General features: G+C 44.3%; 1 protein-coding gene and 1 long non-coding RNA gene across 2 annotated transcripts in view; both read right to left on the bottom strand.

Moving 5' to 3' along the window:
* Positions 1 to 3,868, bottom strand: part of LOC311099415 (NACHT, LRR and PYD domains-containing protein 3-like) — a 29,988-nt gene extending 26,120 nt beyond the window's left edge. Inside the window, exon 1 of the mRNA XM_084140108.1 lies at positions 3,769 to 3,868. The gene's annotated coding sequence lies outside the window, so the exon portion shown is untranslated. The remainder of the gene's footprint in view (positions 1 to 3,768) is intronic.
* Positions 1 to 21,457, bottom strand: part of LOC311142441 — a 1,015,744-nt gene that overhangs the window by 358,008 nt on the left and 636,279 nt on the right. The window lies entirely within an intron of this gene.

Consider the following 21,457-nt stretch of genomic DNA (forward strand, 5'->3'; position numbering starts at 1 on the left):
GATTATCTTGGCAACGGATAAATGCTCACTAACAGGGATGTTAACAAATTTGTGCACAAAATCGGAGAGAAATATTATTTTTTTGTGTATGGAACATCCTAGATCTGAAAGAATTAAATAATCTTATTAAAAACTGTTTTCTTTACATAGTTGAATGTGCTGACAACAAAATCACACAAAAAATATCAATGGAAATCAAATTTATCAACCCATGGAGATCTGGATTTGGTTTCAAATTAAAGTGGAAAACCACACTACAGGCTGATCCAACTTTGATGTAATGTCCTTAAAACAAGTCAAAATGAGGCTCAGTAGTGTGTGTGGCCTCCACGTGCCTGTATGACCTCCCTACAACGCCTGGGCATGCTCCTGATGAGGTGGCGGATGGTCTCCTGAGGGATCTCCTCCCAGACCTGGACTAAAGCATCCGCCAACTCCTGGACAGTCTGTGGTGCAACGTGGCGTTGGTGGATGGAGCGAGACATGATGTCCCAGATGTGCTCAATTGGATTCAGGTCTGGGGAACGGGCGGGCCAGTCCATAGCATCAATGCCTTCCTCTTGCAGGAACTGCTGACACACTCCAGCCACATGAGGTCTAGCATTGTCTTGCATTAGGAGGAACCCAGGGCCAACCGCACCAGCATATGGTCTCACAAGGGGTCTGAGGATCTCATCTCGGTACCTAATGGCAGTCAGGCTACCTCCGGCGAGCACATGGAGGGCTGTGCGGCCCCCCAAAGAAATGCCACCCCACACCATGACTGACCCACCGCCAAACCGGTCATGCTGGAGGATGTTGCAGGCAGCAGAACGTTCTCCACAGCGTCTCCAGACTCTGTCACGTCTGTCACATGTGCTCAGTGTGAACCTGCTTTCATCTGTGAAGAGCACAGGGCGCCAGTGGCGAATTTGCCAATCTTGGTGTTCTCTGGCAAATGCCAAACGTCCTGCACGGTGTTGGGCTGTAAGCACAACCCCCACCTGTGGACGTCGGGCCCTCATACCACCCTCATGGAGTCTGTTTCTGACCGTTTGAGCAGACACCTCCTGCTAGAGGTCATTTTGCAGGGCTCTGGCAGTGCTCCTCCTGCTCCTCCTTGCACAAAGGCAGAGGAAGCAGTCCTGCTGCTGGGTTGTTGCCCTCCTACGGCTCCTCCACGTCTCCTGATGTACTGGCCTGTCTCCTGGTAGCGCCTCCATGCTCTGGACACTACGCTGACAGACACAGCAAACCTTCTTGCCACAGCTCGCATTGATGTGCCATCCTGGATGAGCTGCACTACCTGAGCCACTTGTGTGGGTTGTAGACTCCGTCTCATGCTACCACTAGAGTGAAAGCACCGCCACCATTCAAAAGTGACCAAAACATCAGCCAGGAAGCATAGGAACTGAGAAGTGGTCTGTGATCGCCACCTGCAAAACCAGTCCTTTATTGGGGGTGTCTTGCTAATTGCCTATAATTTCCACCTGTTGTCTATTCCATTTGCACAACAGCATGTGAAATGTATTGTCAATCAGTGTTGCTTCCTAAGTGGACAGTTTGATTTCACAGAAGTGTGATTGACTTGGAGTTACATTGTGTTGTTTAAGTGTTCCCTTAATTTTTTTGAGCAGTGTATTTTTGTTCAGTATAGATAAAACACAAAGCTTCCAGCAGAGGTCAGTGCTCTTCTGACACCTGTCAGATGGTAGTGTGATGTCCGAAGCTTCGACCGTCATCATCACGTAGTATTGTTACTTTGATACAAGCATTGATACGTTGTGTCAAATCAGTTGTGCTTTGAAAACTGCAACGGCACATCGTAGCTCCGGTATTAATCGTCCAATCCCTAGTGTCCACTGAATGTTGACTAGCAACAAGAAAGTGGTACCTAAAAGACTCCCACCATGAGTGCCCATTGAAGTGGCTCCAGACGAGGACATCTGAAATAAAAACACTCCAACTTACAATATGGAGTAAAAAAACATTTGGAGCAAACCAGACCAAACCAGACCAGACCACACCAAACCAGACCAGACCAGACCAGACCAAACCAGACCAAACCAGACCAGACCAAACCAGACCAAACCAAACCAAACCAGACCAAACCAGACCAAACCAAACCAGACCAAACCCTGGGAGATACAAGACAGAAAGATTTTGTTCATCAACTTAAAGAAGCAGAGCTACAAAGAGGTGCCAGTCTTCTAACATCTCTAAGGCCAACCAGAACACTGGACCAGCTGCTCTTCAATATCACATAACAGATGGAACCCTTCTGACTAAAGAGATGACAAGCAGAACACTGGGCCAGCTGCTCTTCAATATCACATAACAGATGGAACCCTTCTCACTAAAGAGATGACAAGCCAGCACAGGCATAAGCATACTGTCTATTGAGGTGGCGCCAAGAGGTGCGGCCAACGTGCTAACGTCCAACCTCAAAATATAAATGGAAATACCAAAGCCTGTAACAACATGTAGTCGTGACTGATATCGTTCACCTCATCTCCCTGTTACTGTTTGTTTAGGTAGTTATAGACAGTGCAGCAACACAAGGCCATATTCCTCTCAGCCCTTCCACTCTCTCAGGCTAATGTGTATTTATTAAAAGTAGACTATTTCTTTCAATCTGTTATTTTCTAAACGTATCTGAGAATGTAGACTGAAGGGCTAAAATGGACATGATTGATCTGAGGGGGATCAGATCCGTACAGAAAGGTTTTTTGCAACAAGTAAGAGATTTATATTATGTAAAGTAGGCTAGGTTATAATGTATAATAGCAGTTTGTTAGTGATATGCAGATGGAGGTCTATACCTCAGCTATAGCCTACATATCCTAGATGACCAGCCTAAACATGTTCAGATCAGTTCACATAGGTTATCAGTAGCAGGTTTGATCACCTACAAATCGGTTTTAACCAGTATATCTAGCTTGCGTCATAGTACACCCCTCAGGCTACGTTCAGGTTTCAGCATGAGGCAGACATCAACAGCCGAGTTGTAGGCTACTACATGGGTCGTATTCATTAGTTTACACCGCAGCCAACAGTTTTAAAATGTTGCATAAACAGTTTACTCCAAACGCTGTACAAGGTGACCTAAACGGTTTCTGTTGCCAAACGTTTTGCTACGGTGGGCACTAATGAACACACACAACCTGTTTTGAGGAAGTGTAAGTTGTTGTTAGTCTTTCCACAGTATTTATTTGTCTCTCTTTCTCACGAAATACCTTCCTGAGTGAAAAGAGTTAACAGTAGATTAGAAAGAGAAAATGTTGTTGCTTGTTGTGTTTTAAGCCTGTTTTGAGAAGACAAGTCTATAGACCTATGATACAGTACACTCTTAGAAAAAAGAGTTCCAAAAGGGTCCTCTGGCTGTCCCCACAGGAGAACGCTTTTGGGTTCCAGGTAAAACCCTTCTGGCTTCCATGTAGAACCCTCTGTGGAAAGGGTGCTACCTAGTACCAAAAATGGTTCTACAAAGGGTTCTCCTATGGGGACAGCCAAAGAACCCTTTTAGATTCTAGATAGTGTAGGAGCGATCACCCTGGGGCACACAGATGGAAACAGAACGAATTCACCCCACGCATCTAATTTATATCCAAAACATTTTAAGGAGAGTAGGCCTATTATAACACTGTCCACAAAACATATCATCAACTATATGAATACACATAACAATATCATCAACTATATTAATACACATAAGAATATCATAAACTATATTAATACACATAACAATATCATCAACTATATTAATACACATAACAATCGTCGTCTTACCTTTTATATGTCTCTCAATAGAAGTAGAGTCTGGAATGATCATTCGGTGGTGGAAAGTTCCTTTAGTTTGTTCTGCTCATTTCCATATCAGGTTCTACCTGTTCTCTCTCCCACTCCCTGTCTCTTTATAGCTCTTACAATGTGCCTTGGCATACATTCTACAAGTGTCTGGAACTCCAAATGTAGTTCTGATTTAGTGTTCCAAATGAAAACAATTTGATTAAACTGGTTAATATGGTTAAAATACATTAAGACTGAGTAATGCTGTGATTGTTTTTATTATTTTGTATTGAAATGTTTGCCTTTATTTTCCCTATGTCCTTTCAATATAGGAACAATTTGTGAAATGACAGCCTTCTGTAAATATGGACAAAAGTCTATGGATTCATTTGATGGTATGTGTCTTGCAACATTATGTAAAATGACAGGTTGAGAAACACTGCATCTTCCTAGGTGCATATGTGAGAAGGAACGCAAACTGTCTCCCTATGTGTGTGCCATCCCTAAACATCAAGTGTTTGTGGTTCATTAAAATGTTTATTGTCAAGGTAAGAAAAAAAGTAAAGAAAAAGACAAAAAAAAAAGTGTCTGGAACTCTATTGGAGGGAAGTGACATCATTCTTCCACAAGAAATTCCATAATTTAGTGTTTTGTTGATGGTTGTCTTCAATTGGGTTGAGACCTGGTGACTGAGACGGCGATGGCATATTGTGAAACATCAGCAAGTTCAGCAGTCTTCATCACTGAAGCTCCTGCCAAACGTGCCCCAACAATCACCAATCGTTAAGCTCTTCCCGAGCAGGGTTGCAGTCTCTCTTCGTAACAGCTCCTCTCTCCCCAGGGGTAGCAGCTCCTCTCTCCCCAGGGGTAACAGCTCCTCTCTCCTCAGGGGTAGCAGCTCCTCTCTCCCCAGGAGTAGCAGCTCCTCTCTCCCCAGGGGTAACAGCTCCTCTCTCTCCAGGGGTAGCAGCTCCTCTCTCCCCAGGGGTAACAGCTCCTCTCTCCCCAGTGGTAGCAGCTCCTCTCTCCCCAGGGGTAGCAGCTCCTCTCTCCCCAGGGGTAACAGCTCCTCTCTCTCCAGGGGTAGCAGCTCCTCTCTCCCCAGGGGTAACAGCTCCTCTCTCCCCAGTGGTAGCAGCTCCTCTCTCCCCAGGGGTAGCAGCTCCTCTCTCCCCAGGGGTATCAGCTCCTCTCTCCCCAGGGGTAGCAGCTCCTCTCTCCCCAGTGGTAGCAACTCCTCTCTCTCCAGGAGTAGCAGCTCCTCTCTCCCCAGGGGTAACAGCTCCTCTCTCTCCAGGGGTAGCAGCTCCTCTCTCCCCAGGGGTATCAGCTCCTCTCTCCCCAGTGGTAGCAGCTCCTCTCTCCCCAGGGGTAGCAGCTCCTCTCTCCCCAGGGGTATCAGCTCCTCTCTCCCCAGGGGTAACAGCTCCTCTCTCCCCAGGGGTAGCAGCTCCTCTCTCTCCAGGGGTAGCAGCTCCTCTCTCCCCAGGGGTATCAGCTCCTCTCTCCCCAGGGGTAACAGCTCCTCTCTCCCCAGGGGTAGCAGCTCCTCTCTCCCCAGGGGTAACAGCTCCTCTCTCCCCAGGGGTAGCAGCTCCTCTCTACCCTAGGATTTGAAGACATCGGTGGCTTAGCCCACAGCCAGTAGGAGGGTCCGGGAAGGAATTTCAACAGCTAAATCCATGACTACATCACTACTGTATTGCCAACAACCACTCAAGAACTTCAAATATAGACTCTGACCTGTCCAATGAGCCAAACTGATTAAATAATCCCACAGTACCTAAACACTCTCTCTCTCTCTCTCTCTCTCTCTCTCTCTCTCTCTCTCTCTCTCTCTCTCTCTCTCTCTCTCTCTCTCTCTCTCTCTCTCTCTCTCTCTCTCTCTCTCTCTCTCACACACACACACACAGTGCAGTAATTAGAATCCCTATATCAGCTTTTAGTGATAGTCTACTGTGTGTTCTCCCCTCCTCTGTCTCTCTCCATCACTTTCTCTGTGTCGTCTATTGATGTCTTTCATCTTGTCTGGTGTCTCTCTCCATCGAGTGGCGCAGTGGTTTAAGGCACTGCATCGCAGTTCTAGCTGTGCCATTAGAGATCCTGGTTCGCAACCGGGAGACCCATGGGCTGCGCACAATTGGTCCAGCGTCGTCCAAGGTAGGGGAGGTTTTGGCCGGCAGGGATGTGGGTTTGTTTCCCACAGGGGGCCAGTATGAAAAATAAAAAAACATGTATGCATTTACTAACGGTAAGTCGCTCTGGATAAGAGCGTCTGCTAAATGACTCCATCATATCCTATTCTTCTGTTGCTGTCTCTGTGTCTTGTCTGGTGTCTCTCTCCATCATATCCTATTCTTCTGTTGCTGTCTCTGTGTCTTGTCTGGTGTATCTCTCCATCATATCCTATTATTCTGTTGCTGTCTCTGTGTCTTGTCTGGTGTCTCTCTCCATCATATCCTATTCTTATGTTGCTGTCTCTGTGTCTTGTCTGCTGTCTCTCTCCATCATATCCTATTCTTCTGTTGCTGTCTCTGTGTCTTGTCTGGTGTCTCTCTCCATCATATCATATTCTGTTGCTGTCTCTGTGTCTTGTCTGGTGTCTCTCTCCATCATATCCTATTCTTCTGTTGTTGTCTCTGTGTCTTGTCTGGTGTCTCTCTCCATCATATCATATTCTTCTGTTGCTGTCTCTGTGTCTTGTCTGGTGTCTCTCTCCATCATATCCTATTCTTCTGTTGCTGTCTCTATGTCTTGTCTGGTGTCTCTCTCCATCATATCCTATTCTTCTGTTGCTGTCTCTATGTCTTGTCTGGTGTCTCTCTCCATCATATCCTGTCCTTCTGTTGCTGTCTCTGTGTCTTGTCTGGTGTCTCTCTCCATCATATCCTATTATTCTGTTGCTGTCTCTGTGTCTTGTCTGGTGTCTCTCTCCATCATTTCCTATTCTTCTGTTGCTGTCTCTGTGTCTTGTCTGGTGTCTCTCTCCATCATATCCTATTCTTCTATTGCTGTCTCTGTGTCTTGTCTGGTGTCTCTCTCCATCATATCCTATTCTTCTGTTGCTGTCTCTGTGTCTTGTCTGGTGTCTCTCTCCATCATATCCTATTCTTCTGTTGCTGTCTCTGTGTCTTGTCTGGTGTCTCTCTCCATCATATCCTATTCTTCTGTTGCTGTCTCTGTGTCTTGTCTGGTGTCTCTCTCCATCATATCCTATTCTTCTGTTGCTGTCTCTGTGTCTTGTCTGGTGTCTCTCTCCATCATATCATATTATTCTGTTGCTGTCTCTGTGTCTTGTCTGGTGTCTCTCTCCATCATATCCTATTCTTCTGTTGCTGTCTCTGTGTCTTGTCTGGTGTCTCTCTCCATCAACAGAAATATTGGTGAGGGTTAGGCCTACTCCAATACAACATTGAAAACATGAAAACACGACTACATAACAGCATTAAATACAGTTGGAATATAGTTACAACTCTCAAACTGTTTCCATCAAACAGAAAAACAACAAGAAAGCTGGATAAACACATTTAGATTTCTACATACTGCACTTTGCTTGTGCATTACCCATATAGCTGTTTAAGGTCATACAAAGGCTGAGTGCAGTATCAGCATTTAAGGGGTCATAGGTCAGATCAGTGGTCATGGTTGATATGATTGGAAAAACAAACAAACTTTAAAGTCATTTTTCTCAGAGTCACTGTTTGCGTGGACTGCTCTTTGCCTTTGTAGGGCAGTAGTTCAGGTGGCTTCCCTTGCCCTTAGTCTGCCTCCTGTCCCTCCTATCGCCATGGAGACACCTTCCTGAAAACAATGACTCCATACTTTGCTGAAACCTGTTCTGCCAGTTCATGTCCTTAAAGATGAATGTTGGAATGTTCCAATGTGGTTACCCCAAAAAGATGCCAAGATAGATCACACATCCATAACTGGTTTCCTGCTTGTAGCAGGCCACGTTCACAGGAATCCTTTTCTCTAGCAATGAGTTATATGATTTCATGAGAATATTTTTCTGGAGTGAGAGTGTAATGCAAGTCAAGGTGTCCTTGGATGAATGTCAACAAGATTTATAACCAGCATTGTTAAATTAACTGTTGTAATAAATAAATAAAATATTTTTAAATGTATTGTCACAGACACCGGATAGATGCAGTGAAATGTGTTGTTTTACAGGGTCAGCCACAGTAGTACAGCGCCCCTGGAGCAAATCAGGTGTAAGTGCCTTGCTTAAGGGCACAGACAGATATTTACCTTGACTGCTCAGGATTTTGTTCCAGCAACCTTTCAGTTACTGGCCCCACTAGGTAATCTTACCATACCAGTTCACACCCTAACAGACGACACTGTTCAAGTGTTCAAATGTAGTCCGTGAAGAGGTATTAGGATTATGTACACAGCTATTCTGCCGTACAATTGCAAACTGCTGCTACACATTTGGTCAAAGATGAGTTCAGACCTAAATCAGGCTTCATAGTATCTGTTATATCTTGTGACAACGTGTCCTGGTTCAATTATCTTCTGTTTCAGAGAAAATGGAGGGTCTAATTTGATGTAACTACAAAATCCCAGTAAAAACCAAGGAAACAGCAGTAAGTGAGGTTACTGCCATCTGGCTTTGTTCCACCATGTTCTACTGCAGTTACTACGGTTTTCCTTGGTATTCTATCAGGCTCTGAGTTCAGGCCATCCCGACCATCACACTCACCCTCACACACTCCATGAGACAGCCAGTGATCCAGTTATCACCAGAATAAACACGGCCCAATCACGGGGAAACATTATGGTTTAAGTCACATTGAAATGCAAATACCCAGATAATGGTAAGAAAGACAGCAAACAAAATATTGAAACGCTCGCTAACATAAAGAAAAGGACAGCATTGATAGTAATACAAAGTCACATAAGTATAAACATTCTCCGTGATGAAATAGTTCTTACCTTATGGATAAAAAAAGCTTGAGGGTTGCTACAATACAACATTCAAAACATGAAAACACAACTACATAACACCATTAAAAACAACAAGTAAACTGGATAAACACATTTAGATTTTTTAGATACTGCACTTTGCTTTTGCATGACCCATACAGCTGTTTAAGGTCATACAAAGGCAGAGTGCAGTATCAGCATTTAAGGGGTCATAGGTCAGATCAGTGGTCATAATAAGATGATACATCAGTGCATTTACACTTATCTACCTACGACATATTTGGCTGGACAGCAAAAACAACTTTAAAGCCTTTTTTGTCTTCAGTTGGACTGTTTTCTAGTTGATGCTCTTTGCCTTTGTAGGGCCGTTTATTCAAGCAGTCAACGGACAACAACTCTTAATGCCATCATGGGGAAAACACTTTTGAAAGCAGTTTTGGCCTTTGTTAAGGAATGGAATTAAGAATACAGTTGAAGTCTGAGGTTTACATACACCTTAACCAAATACATTTAAACTCTGTTTTTCACAATTCCTGACATTTAATCGTAGTCAATATTCCCTGTCTTAGGTCAGTTAGGATCACCACTTTATTTTAAGAATGTGAAATGTCAGAATAATAGTAGAGAGAATGATTTATTTCAGCTTTTATTTCTTTCATCACATTCCCAGTGGGACAGAGGTTTACATACACTCAATTAGTATTTGGTAGCATTGCCTTTAAATTGTTTAACTTGGGTCAAACGTTTCGGGTAGCCTTCCACAAGCTTCCTACAATAAGTTGGGTGAATTTTGGCCCATTCCTCCTGACAGAGCTGGTGTAACTGAGTCAGGTATGTAGGCCTCCTTGCTCGCACACGCTTTTTCAGTTCTGCCCACAAATTTGCTATAGGATTGAGGTCAGGGCTTTGTGATGGCCACTCCAATACCTTGACATTGTTGTTTTAAGCCATTTTGCCACAACTTTGGAAGTATGCTTGGGGTCATTGTCCATTTGGAAGACCCATTTGCGACCAAGCTTTAACTTCCTGACTTATGTCTTGAGATGTTGCTTCAATATATCCACATCATGTTCCTTCCTCATGATGCCATCTATTTTGTGAAGTGCACCAGTCCCTCCTGCAGCAAAGCACCCCCACAGCATGATGCTGCCACCCCCGTGCGTCACGGTTGGGATGGTGTTCTTTGGCTTGCAAGCAATCCCCTTTTTCCTCCAAACATAATGATGGTCATTATGGCCAAACAGTTCTATTTTTGTTTAATCAGACCAGAGGACGTTTCTCCAAAAAGTACGATCTTTGTCCCCATGTGCAGTTGCAAACCGTAGTCTGGCTTTTTTATGGAGGTTTTGGAGCAGTGGCTTCTTCCTTGCTGAGCGGCCTTTCAGGTTATGTCAATATAGGACTCGTTTTGCTGTGGATATAGATACTTTTGTATCTGTTTCCTCCAACATCTTCACAAGGTCCTTTGCTGTTGTTCTGGGATTGATTTGCACTTTTCGGAACAAAGTACGTTCATCTCTAGGAGACAGAACGCGTCTCCTTCCTGAGCGGTATGACGGCTGCGTGGTCCCATGGTGTTTATACTTGCGTACTATTGTTTGTACAGATGAACGTGGTACCTAAATGCTATTTCCACAATTTTTCACATGAGTTTTTTAATCAGAAATGGTTGCTTATGGGTACCTTCAATATTACTGTTCTCAGATGTTTAATTCATAGATTTTAGATGTGTATTATTTTTAATTGCAAAACGCTATATATCCATTGTTTAGCTGAAATGGAATGTTCGTATCCTGTATATTTGACTGTATTATCTGGTTGTCTCACCTAGCTATCTTAAGATAAATGCACTTACTGTAAATCGCTCTGGGTAAGAGCATCTGCTAAACAGGTGGGGCTCTGCCCTGAATGACAGGTCACCACTGCTCCAAAGCAATTACATGTTGCACAGGAACCACTGACTCGCTGCATGTCTCTATTATCAAGACACCTGCTGGTACCTCTTAACTGGTTAGGACAGCTCATGAGGTGTCCTAAATATCTGCCAACTAGGGGGGACACTTATGAATAAAGAGGCTTCATGCATAGCTTTAATTTATACCCATAAGAGTAGGACTAAAATGGCTTTATTCTCAGCACTTATACGACACATTTTCTACTCTGAGACGCTTTTTGGATATGGGCCCAGATCTCAAAATATTGTTTTAGAAAACGAATAATTTTTGTTTGACATAATAAAACATGAATATTACTAATGTACCCGACTTTAAAGACTTGGTTTAGTTTATTGTGTTGCTCTGCTCATGTCCGCGTTCTGGAACTGTCCGCGTCCACGTACGGTTTGGCGCCAAGCATATTGTCCAGTTACGCGCAGAGTGGACTGAGGTGATCTTGGGGAACAACGACGGAGTTCGTTACAGTGTTGAGACACCGAAGTTTATTGTTCAATTTGCTTTTTTCATAATGGTCAGGGCAGCGGTGGTGTGTTCATTAGGGCGATATGGGCGACGCACTGCCAAACGGGAAAAGGAAGGGATTTTTTTTCTAATCAATTATATTACGGCAACAGTAGTTATCAGTGTTCTAATCTAGACGTCTGATCTGCCACTAAATGTCCAATCAGGCTAAAGTCGTGCTTCAAATGGCCCCGCCCCTTTTGGGGCGATTTCAGTCAGGTTGAAAATCGCCCCAGAAGTCTCTCATAGACTCTCATGTAAAATCTTTTTTTTTCAAATATCAGAGCTTTCAATACAATCTCTATGGGTTCCGGGAGGGCTTGCACTTACGCGCTTTCGTCATACGTAACATAACCATGAACGTAACTAAGAAAAGAGCGGGTAGCAGCGTCAATCAATTCACGTACTACTGTCAAGATGGCTAGCGTTCAGTGCAACTCGATTGTCTCTTTGAAAGAAGTTCCTTTTTGTCGGCGAACAAATCAAGATAAATTGGCAACGAAACAATTAGGACCTCCCAGACCAAATTTAATAATTCAACAGGTTTCTACTAAAGGGGGAAAGTCCTACACCTGAGGATTTTCCAAAAATTGGTACGAACGAAAAACCTGGCTAGCAGGCTGCGATGTAGCTAATGCAGTCTTCTGCTACCCCTGCTTACTCTTTCACCCTGAAGGCGGCACGGCAGACAGCACCGCTTGGACAGCGACTGGTGTAACGGACATGCACCATCTTTCAGAAAAGATTAAGAAACATGAGCTGTCAAAGACCCACATGGATAGCTGTTTGAGATTGTCTGCTTTGGGGAGAGTGAACATTGCCACTCAACTGGATGAGGGATACAGGCTAGCTGTCCGCCGCCACAACGATGAGGTTAGCAAGAACCGCCACATCATCAGCCGGCTAATCCAGTGTGTGAAGTTTTGCGGAGTGTTTGAGTTAGCTTTGCGAGGCAAAGATTAAACTGAGGGCTCCACCAACCCTGGTATTTTTCTTGGACTTGTCAACTTTGTGGCACAATTAGATTAGGTGTTTTATGGAAATGCATATAGTTTATGCAGTGTTGAAGAATGTGAAAGAACACCCTTGATTATTTTTACTGTGATAACTTATTTTGCTTTTGTAAGCCAACACTTTTGAGATCAGTCAATAAATGCTTCTGGTATTGACTTATATGCTGCCCCTGTCTTCATGTTGTTGCTGGAAATATCTTTTTTTAAATGTGTGTAGGTCACCTAAATCATCAGAAAAATTGCCCCCCCTGAGAATTTTTTCAGGAACCGCCACTGGGTCAGGGACAGTATGAGTGTAGCCAGATCCTTTTCACTCTCTATCCTTGTTTAATTGTGTGGTTCACCGGATTCGTCATCATCCTCGAGGGACAGACAAACCTCTACAATCTATGTGTTGTGATAATTGCATTGTTTGCTCTATAAACTGTTAGTTCATATGCACTAAACAACTATTGATTTAGAACCACGGAGAGTTAACGCAAGTCACTAAGAAAACAGGAGCTGCCTCCACTATTCCAGCACCATTTCAACTTCAACATTTCAACATTATTAAATCACCTCTGCTTAGTCTAATACAGTGACAACTGAAAGATACCAAAAACAATTCAGTCCAATCAACGTTAGCTAAATATGATGTGGCTGTCCATGGGTCTGATTTCTCTGTGTGTGTGTTGGTGCCAGTAGAGAAAACATGTTGACTCACTCTACTAGGAGAGAAACACCAATGACATCCTCCTCTTTCATGTTGACTCACTCTACTAGGAGAGAAACACCAATGACATCCTCCCCTTTCATGTTGACTCACTCTACTAGTAGAGAAACACCAATGACATCCTCCTTTCTTTCATGTTGATGATGTCGTGGAAATTCAACACAGGGACACACGAAGTCAAACTTAAATGAATTTAAGTTTAATTTAATATTGTTTATTAACAGTTAACTGGAGAGGTTCCAACCAACTCAATGCACCATAGTACACAGGTCGGTCAGAACATGGATTGGTTCCTGCTTGTGACTGGCTGTTATCCCGCAGGCTTAGTTTCCCAAGAAATTGAGCAATGTCTCCTATCTTAACTTCCAGAACATATTCTGGGCGTTCTGCCAGAGGGTCACAGTCACCTGCATGAACCAAAACAGAGTGAGAGAAGAGATAGCAATTTCTTCAGCAACAACATTCCAGCACAACAAAATGGTATATCACTCTGTCATACAGTACACACTTTTATTTGTTGTTGTCCTAGGCTACCTGGCTAAAAAGCTTGCTCGCTAGCCTAACTTCCATTCATTTGTATTTAAATTTTTATTTCACCTTTATTTAACCAGGTAAGCCAGTTGAGAACAAGTTCTCATTTACAACTGCGACCTGGCCAAGATAAAGCAAAGCAGTAAGATAAAACAACAACACTGTCACGATGTACTTGTGGATGTGGTGGTGAAGTCAGGTGCAGGACACAGCGAATAAGTCAAACAGCTTTACTTGACTGAATACACAATACAGAAAATAAATGGCCTCAAAACACAGGAGGCGAAAACCTACGCGCAACGCGTAAAACACTAAAGCACAACATAAACCAACAGACAAACGACATGCGGACAACAACACACAACTCCAAAACATAACACAGGGAAACTTATAGGTGACATAATCAGGACAGAATACGAAACAGGTGCACTAAACTAGACATGACCAAACGAACATCGAAACATCAAACGGTGGCAGCTAGTACTCCGGGGACGACGAACGCCGAAGCCTGCCCGAGCAAGGAGGAGGAGCAGCCTCGGCGGTATTCGTGACAAACACAGAGTTACATATGGGGTAAACAAAACATAAAGTCAAAAATACAACAGAAAATATATATACAGTGTGTGCAAATGTAGCAAGTTATGGAGGTAAGGCAATAAATAGGCCATAGTGCAAAATAATTACAATTAGTATTAACACTGGATTGATAGATGTGCAAGAGATGATGTGCAAATAGAGATACTGGTGTGCAAATTAGCAAAATAAATAACAATATGGGGATGAGGTAGTTGGGTGGGCTAATTACAGATGGGCTGTGTACAGGTGCAGTGATCGGTAAGGTGCTCTGACAACTGATGCTTAAAGTTAGTGAGGGAGATAAGAGCCTCCAGCTTCAGAGATTTTTGCAGTTCGTTCCAGTCATTTGCAGCAGAAAACTGGAAGGAATGGCGGCAAAAGGAGGTGTTGGCTTTGGTGATGACTAGTGAGATATACCTGCTGGAGCGCATACTACGGGTGGGTGTTGCTATGGTGACCAATGAGCTAAGATAAGACAGAGATTTGCCTAGCAGTGATTTATAGATGACCTGGAGCCAGTGGGTTTGGCAACGAATATGTAGTGAGGACCAGCCAACAAGAGCGTACAGGTCACAGTGGTGGGTAGTATATGGGGCTTTGGTGACAAAACGGATGGCACTGTGATAGACTACATCCAATTTGCTGAGTAGAGTGTTGGAGGCTATTTTGTTAATGACATCGCCAAAGTCAAGGATCGGTAGGATAGTCAGTTTTATGAGGGCATGTTTGGCAGCATGAGTGAAGGAGGCTTTGATGCGAAATAGGAAGCCGATTCTAGATTTAACTTTAGATTGGAGATTCTTAATGTGAGTCTGGAAGGAGAGTTTACAGTCTAACCAGACACCTAGGTATTTGTAGTTGTCCACATAAATAATAATAATAATATGCCATTTAGCAGACGCTTTTATCCAAAGCGACTTACAGTCATGCGTGCATACATTTTTGTGTATGGGTGGTCCCGGGGATCGAACCCACTACCTTGGCGTTACAAGCGCCGTGCTCTACCAGCTGAGCTACAGAGGACCACAACATACTCTAGGTCAGACCCGCCGAGAGTAGTGATTCTAGTCGGGTGGGCGGGTGCAAGCAGCGTTCGATTGAAGAGCATGCATTTAGTTTTACTAGTGTTTAAGAGCAGTTGGAGGCTACGGAAGGAGTGTTGTATGGCGTTGAAGCTCGCTTGGAGGTTTGTTAACACAGTGTCCAATGAAGGGCCAGATGTATACAAAATGGTGTCTTCTGCTTAGAGGTGGATCTGAGAGTCACCAGCAGTAAGAGCGACATCATTGATATACACAGAGAAAAGAGTCGGTCCAAGAATTGAACCCTGTGGCACCCCCATAGAGACTGCCATAGGTCCAGATAACAGGCCCTCCGATTTGACACATTGAACTCTATCTGAGAAGTAGTTGGTGAACCAGGTGAGGCAGTCATTTGAGAAACCAAGGCTATTTAGTCTGCCAATAAGAATGCGGTGGTTGACAGAGTCGAAAGCCTTGGCCTGGTCAATGAAGACGGCTGCACAGTACTGTCTATTATCGATCGCGGTTATAATATCGTTTAGGACCTTGAGCGTGGCTGAGGTGCACCCATGACCAGCTCGGAAACCGTATTGCATAGCGGAGAAGGTACGGTGGGATTAGAAATGGTCGGTGATCTGTTTGTTAACTTGGCTTTCAAAAACGTTCGAAAGGCAGGACAGGATGTATATATGTCTGTAGCAGTTTGGATCTAGAGTGTCACCCCCTTTGAAGAGGGGGATGACCGCTGCAGCTTTCCAATCTCTGGGGATCTCAGACGTTACGAAAGAGAGGTTGAACAGGCTAGTAATAGGGGTTGCGACAATTTCAGAGGCTATTTTTAGAAATAAAGTGTCCAGATTGTCTAGCCCAGATGATTTGTAGGGGTCCAGATTTTGCAGCTCTTACAGAATATCAGCTGTCTGAATTTATGTGAAGGAGAAGCGGGGGGGGGGGGGGGGGGGCATGGGCAAGTTGCAGCGGAGGGTGCAGAGCTGGTGGCCGGGGTAGTGGTAGCCAGGTGGAAAGCATGGCCAGCCATAGCAAAATGCTTGTTGAAATTCTCGATTATTGTAGATTTATCGGTGGTGATAGTGTTTCCTAGCCTCAGTGCAGTGGGCAGCTGGGAGGAGGTGCTCTTATTCTCCATGGACTTTACAGTGTCCAAAAACGTTTTGGAGTTAGTGCTACAGGATGCAAATTTCTGTTTGAAAAAGCTAGCCTTTGCTTTCCTAACTGCTCGTGTATATTGGTTCCTAACTTCCCTGAAAAGTTGCATATCACAGGGGCTAATCGATGCTAATGCAGTACACCACAGGATGTTTTTGTGCTGGTCAAGGGCAGTCAAGTCTGAGGAGAACCAGGGGCTATATCTGTTCTTGTTCTGAATTTTTTTAATGGGGCATGCTTATTTAAGATTGAGAGGATAGCACTTTTAAAGAACGTTCATGGGCAACGTTAGCTAGTTAACATTAGCCATCTACATCTAGCTACATATTGAACTTCCATCCTCTCAGGCCAGGGGCACAACAATGTATGAATGAATGGTTGGATCAGAATCAGCGTTATAATCATTAGCCAGTATGGAGAATTAAGTAAATCCACAAGTTCAAATCCCTATCTCCATCCATGGCTAATTTAGGAAAAGGTCAATTTTAGATTACACCGGAGGACAACAACACAACGAGATGCAACCATTTAAGTTTTTTTTTTCTCAATGACGTATGCTCTCAATGCTATTTGATAGTGCGAAGAGCCTAGGCGTGACCCTGGACAACACCCTGTCGTTCTCCGCCAACATCAAGGCGGTGACCCGATCCTGCAGGTTCATGCTCTACAACATTCGGAGAGTACGACCCTGCCTTACACAGGAAGCGGCACAGGTCCTAATCCAGGCACTTGTCATCTCCCGTCTGGACTATTGCAACTCGCTGTTGGCTGGCCTCCCTGCCTGTGCCATTAAACCCCTACAACTCATCCAGAATGCCGCAGCCCGTCTGGTGTTCAACCTTCCCAAGTTCTCTCACGTCACCCCCCTCCTCCGCACACTCCACTGGCTTCCAGTTGAAGCTCGCATCCGCTACAAGACCATGGTGCTTGCCTATGGAGCAGTGAGGGGAACGGCACCTCTGTACCTTCAGGCTCTGATCAGTCCCTACACCCAAACGAGGGCATTGCGTTCATCCACCTCTGGCCTGCTGGCTCCCCTTCCTCTGCGGAAGCATAGTTCCCGCTCAGCCCAGGCAAAACTGTTCGCTGCTCTGGCACCCCAATGGTGGAACAAGCTCCCTCACGACGCCAGGACAGCGGAGTCACTCACCACCTTCCGGAGACATTTGAAACCCCACCTCTTTAAGGAATACCTGGGATAGGATAAAGCAATCCTTCTACCCCCCCCCCCCCCCCCCACACACACAGCGGAGTCGCTCACCCCCTTCCGGAGACATTTGAAACCCCACCTCTTTAAGGAATACCTGGGATAGGATAAAGTAATCCTTCTACCCCCCCCCACCCCCCCCCCCCACACACACAGCGGAGTCGCTCACCACCTTCCGGAGACATCTGAAACCCCACCTCTTTAAGGAATACCTGGGATAGGATAAAGTAATCCTTCTACCCCCCCCCCCCACCCCACAGCGGAGTCACTCACCACCTTCCGGAGACATTTGAAACCCCACCTCTTAAAGGAATACCTGGGATAGGATAAAGTAATCCTTCTACCCCCTCCCCCCCCCCCCCCCCACACACACAGCGGAGTCGCTCACCACCTTCCGGAGACATTTGAAACCCCACCTCTTTAAGGAATACCTGGGATAGGATAAAGTAATCCTTCTACCCCCCCCCCCACCCCACAGCGGAGTCACTCACCACCTTCCGGAGACATTTGAAACCCCACCTCTTTAAGGAATACCTGGGATAGGATAAAGTAATCCTTCTACCCCCCCCCCCCCCCAAATTGTAAAGTGGTTATCCCACTGGCTATAGGGTAAACGCACCAATTTGTGAGTCGCTCTGGCTAAGAGCGTCTGCTAAATGACGTTAATGTGCCCTTGAGCAAGGCACTTAACCCCAATTGCTCCTGTAAGTCGCTCTGGATAAGAGCGTCTGCTAAATGACTAAAATGTAAAATGTAAATGTAAATGATAGGAGTGAAGCCAAAATCCAAATTGGCTTCCCTTGATACTTTTTTGGGGACCATTCACAGTCGAGCTCACTCAGTTTAGCTCAATGCTGATTGGCTATAATTGTATATATTTCTTAATCAAGGGAGGCCAAATGCTCGCTGGCTTCACTTGCATTCAATGCTACAGGCGGCAACAATGTCATACTATTTTGGACCAGACAGCATCAGATAGATGGCCTACACATAGAGAGACAGAGGGGCGCTGTTTCACTCGCTCTGATGCTTTCTCCGGTGAGATACATCCAGCCTCTTGCGAACTGAAGGAAAATGATGAAACACAGAGAGACGGAAAATAAATAGTTTTAGATTAAGGCTGTAACACAACAACATGTGGAATAAGTCAAGGGGTATGAATACTTTCTGAAGGCACTGGTACCTGTTTAGAACTAGCTTCAGCTTTCTAGGTTCTAGGTTGGGAAAGTATTGTTAGCTACAGTAGGTTTTCCCCCAGTTTCACCTGTCTACAGGGTTTGCTCCATATCTGATATATGATTGTACAATTGGAATACTGTGGATTTGTTATATACAGTGCATTCGGAAAGTATTTAGATCCCGTGAATTTTCCACATTTTGTTACGTTACAGCCTTATTCTAAAATGGATGAAAAAATAAATAATCCTCATCAATCTACACACAGTACCCCATAATGACAAAACAAAACTTACTTTTACAAAAGTATTCAGACCCTTTACTCAGTACTTTGTTGAAGCACCTTTGGCAGCGATTACAGCCTCAAGTCTTCTTGGGTATGACGCTACAATCTTGGCATACCTGTATTTGGGTAGTTTCTCCCATTCTTCTCTGCAGATCCTCTCAAGCTCTGTCAGGTTTGATGAGGAGCGTCGCTGCACAGCTATTTTCAGGTCTCTCCAGAGATGTTCCATCGGGTTCAAGTCCGGACTCTGGCTGGGCCACTCAAGGTCATTCAGAGACTTATACCGAAGCCACTTCTGCGTTGTCTTGGCTGTGTGCTTACCATCGTTGTCCTATTGGAAGGTGAACGTTCACCCCAGTCTGAGGTCCTGAGTGCTCTGGAGCAGGTTTTCATCAAGGATCTCTATGTACTTTGCTTTGCTCTGTTCATCTTTCCCTCGATCCTGACTAGTCTCCCAGTCCCTGCCGCTGAAAAACATCCCCACAGCATGATGCTGCCACCACCATGCTTCACCATAGGGATGGTGCCAGGTTACCTCCAGACAAGACGCTTGGCATTCAGGCCAAAGAGTTCAATCTTGGTTTCATCAGATCAGAGAATCTTGTCTGAGAGTCTTTAGGTGCCTTTTGGCAAACTCCAAGCGGGCTGTCATGTGCCTTTTACTGAGGAGTGGCTTCTGTCTGGCCACTCTACCATAAAGGCCTGATTGGTGGAGTGCTGCAGAGATGGTTGTCCTTCCGGAAGGTTCTACCATCTCCACAGAGGAACTCTGGAGCTCTGTCAGAATGACCATCGGATTCTTGGTCACCTCCCTGACCAAGGCCCTTCTCCCCTGATTGCTCATATATATATATATATATAGACCACCTGATAGAACCCAGGTCTTATCTCTCTATCACTACTAACCACTACTACTGACACTATATATATAGACCACCTGATAGAACCCAGGTCTTATCTCTATATCAGTACTAGCCACTACTACTGCCACTATATATATAGACCACCTGATAGAACCCAGGTCTTATCTCTATATCAGTACTAACCACTACTACTGCCACTATATATATAGACCACCTGATAGAACCCAGGTCTGATCGCTCTATCACTACTAACCACTACTACTGCCACTATATATATAGACCACCTGATAGAACCCAGGTCTGATCGCTCTATCACTACTAACCACTACTACTGCCACTATATATATAGACCACCTGATAGAATCCAGGTCTTATCTCTCTATCAGTACTAGCCACTACTACTGCCACTATATATATAGACCACCTGATAGAACCCAGGTCTTATCTCTCTATCACTACAAGCCACTACTACTGCCACTATATATATAGACCACCTGATTGAACCCAGGTCTTATCTCTCTATCATTACTAGCCACTACTACTGCCACTATATATATAGACCACCTGATAGAACCCAGGTCTTATCTCTCTATCACTACTAACCACTACTACTGCCACTATATATATAGACCACCTGATTGAACCCAGGTCTTATCTCTCTATCAGTACTAGCCACTACTACTGCCACTATATATATAGACCACCTGATAGAACCCAGGTCTTATCTCTCTATCAGTACTAACCACTACTACTGCCACTATATATATAGACCACCTGATAGAACCCAGGTCTTATCTCTCTATCAGTACTAACCACTACTACTGCCACTATATATATAGACCACCTGATAGAACCCAGGTCTTATCTCTCTATCACTACTAACCACTACTACTGCCACTATATATATAGACCACCTGATAGAACCCAGGTCTTATCTCTCTATCAGTACTAGCCACTACTACTGCCACTATATATATAGACCACCTGATAGAACCCAGGTCTTATCTCTCTATCAGTACTAACCACTACTACTGCCACTATATATATAGACCACCTGATAGAACCCAGGTCTGATCTCTCTATCAGTACTAACCACTACTACTGCCACTATATACTGTTGAAGTCGGAAGTTTACATTTGAACTCAGTTTTTCACAATTCCTGACATTTAATCCTAGTAAAAATTCCCTGTTTTAGGTCAGTTAGGATCACCACTTTATTTTAAGAATGTGAAATGTCAGAATACTAGTAGAGAGAATTATTTATTTCAGCTTTTATTTCTTTCATCACATTCCCAGAGGGTCAGAAGTTTACATACACTCAATTAGTATTTGGTAGCATTGCCTTTAAATTGTATAACTTGGGTCAAACGTTCCGGGTAGCCTTCCACAAGCTTCCCACAATAAATTGGGTGAATTTTGGCCCATTCATCTTGACAGAGTTGGTGTAACTGAGTCAGGTTTGTAGGCCTCCTTGCTCACACACACTTTTTCAGTTCTGCCACACATTTTCTATAGGATTGAGGTCAGGGCTTTGTGATGGCCACTCCAATACCTTGAATTGTTGTCCTTAAGCCATTTTGCCACAACTTTGGAAGTATGCTTGGGGTCATTGTCCATTTGGAAGACCCATTTGCGACCAAGCTTTAACTTCCTGACTGATGTCTTGAGATGTTGCTTCAATATATCCACATACATGATGCCATCTATTTTGTGAAGTGCACCAGTCCCACCTGCAGCAAAGCACCCCAACAGC

This window comes from Coregonus lavaretus (genome assembly GCF_964263955.1).
Source record: "Coregonus lavaretus genome assembly, chromosome: 2".
Classification (NCBI taxonomy): domain Eukaryota; kingdom Metazoa; phylum Chordata; class Actinopteri; order Salmoniformes; family Salmonidae; genus Coregonus; species Coregonus lavaretus.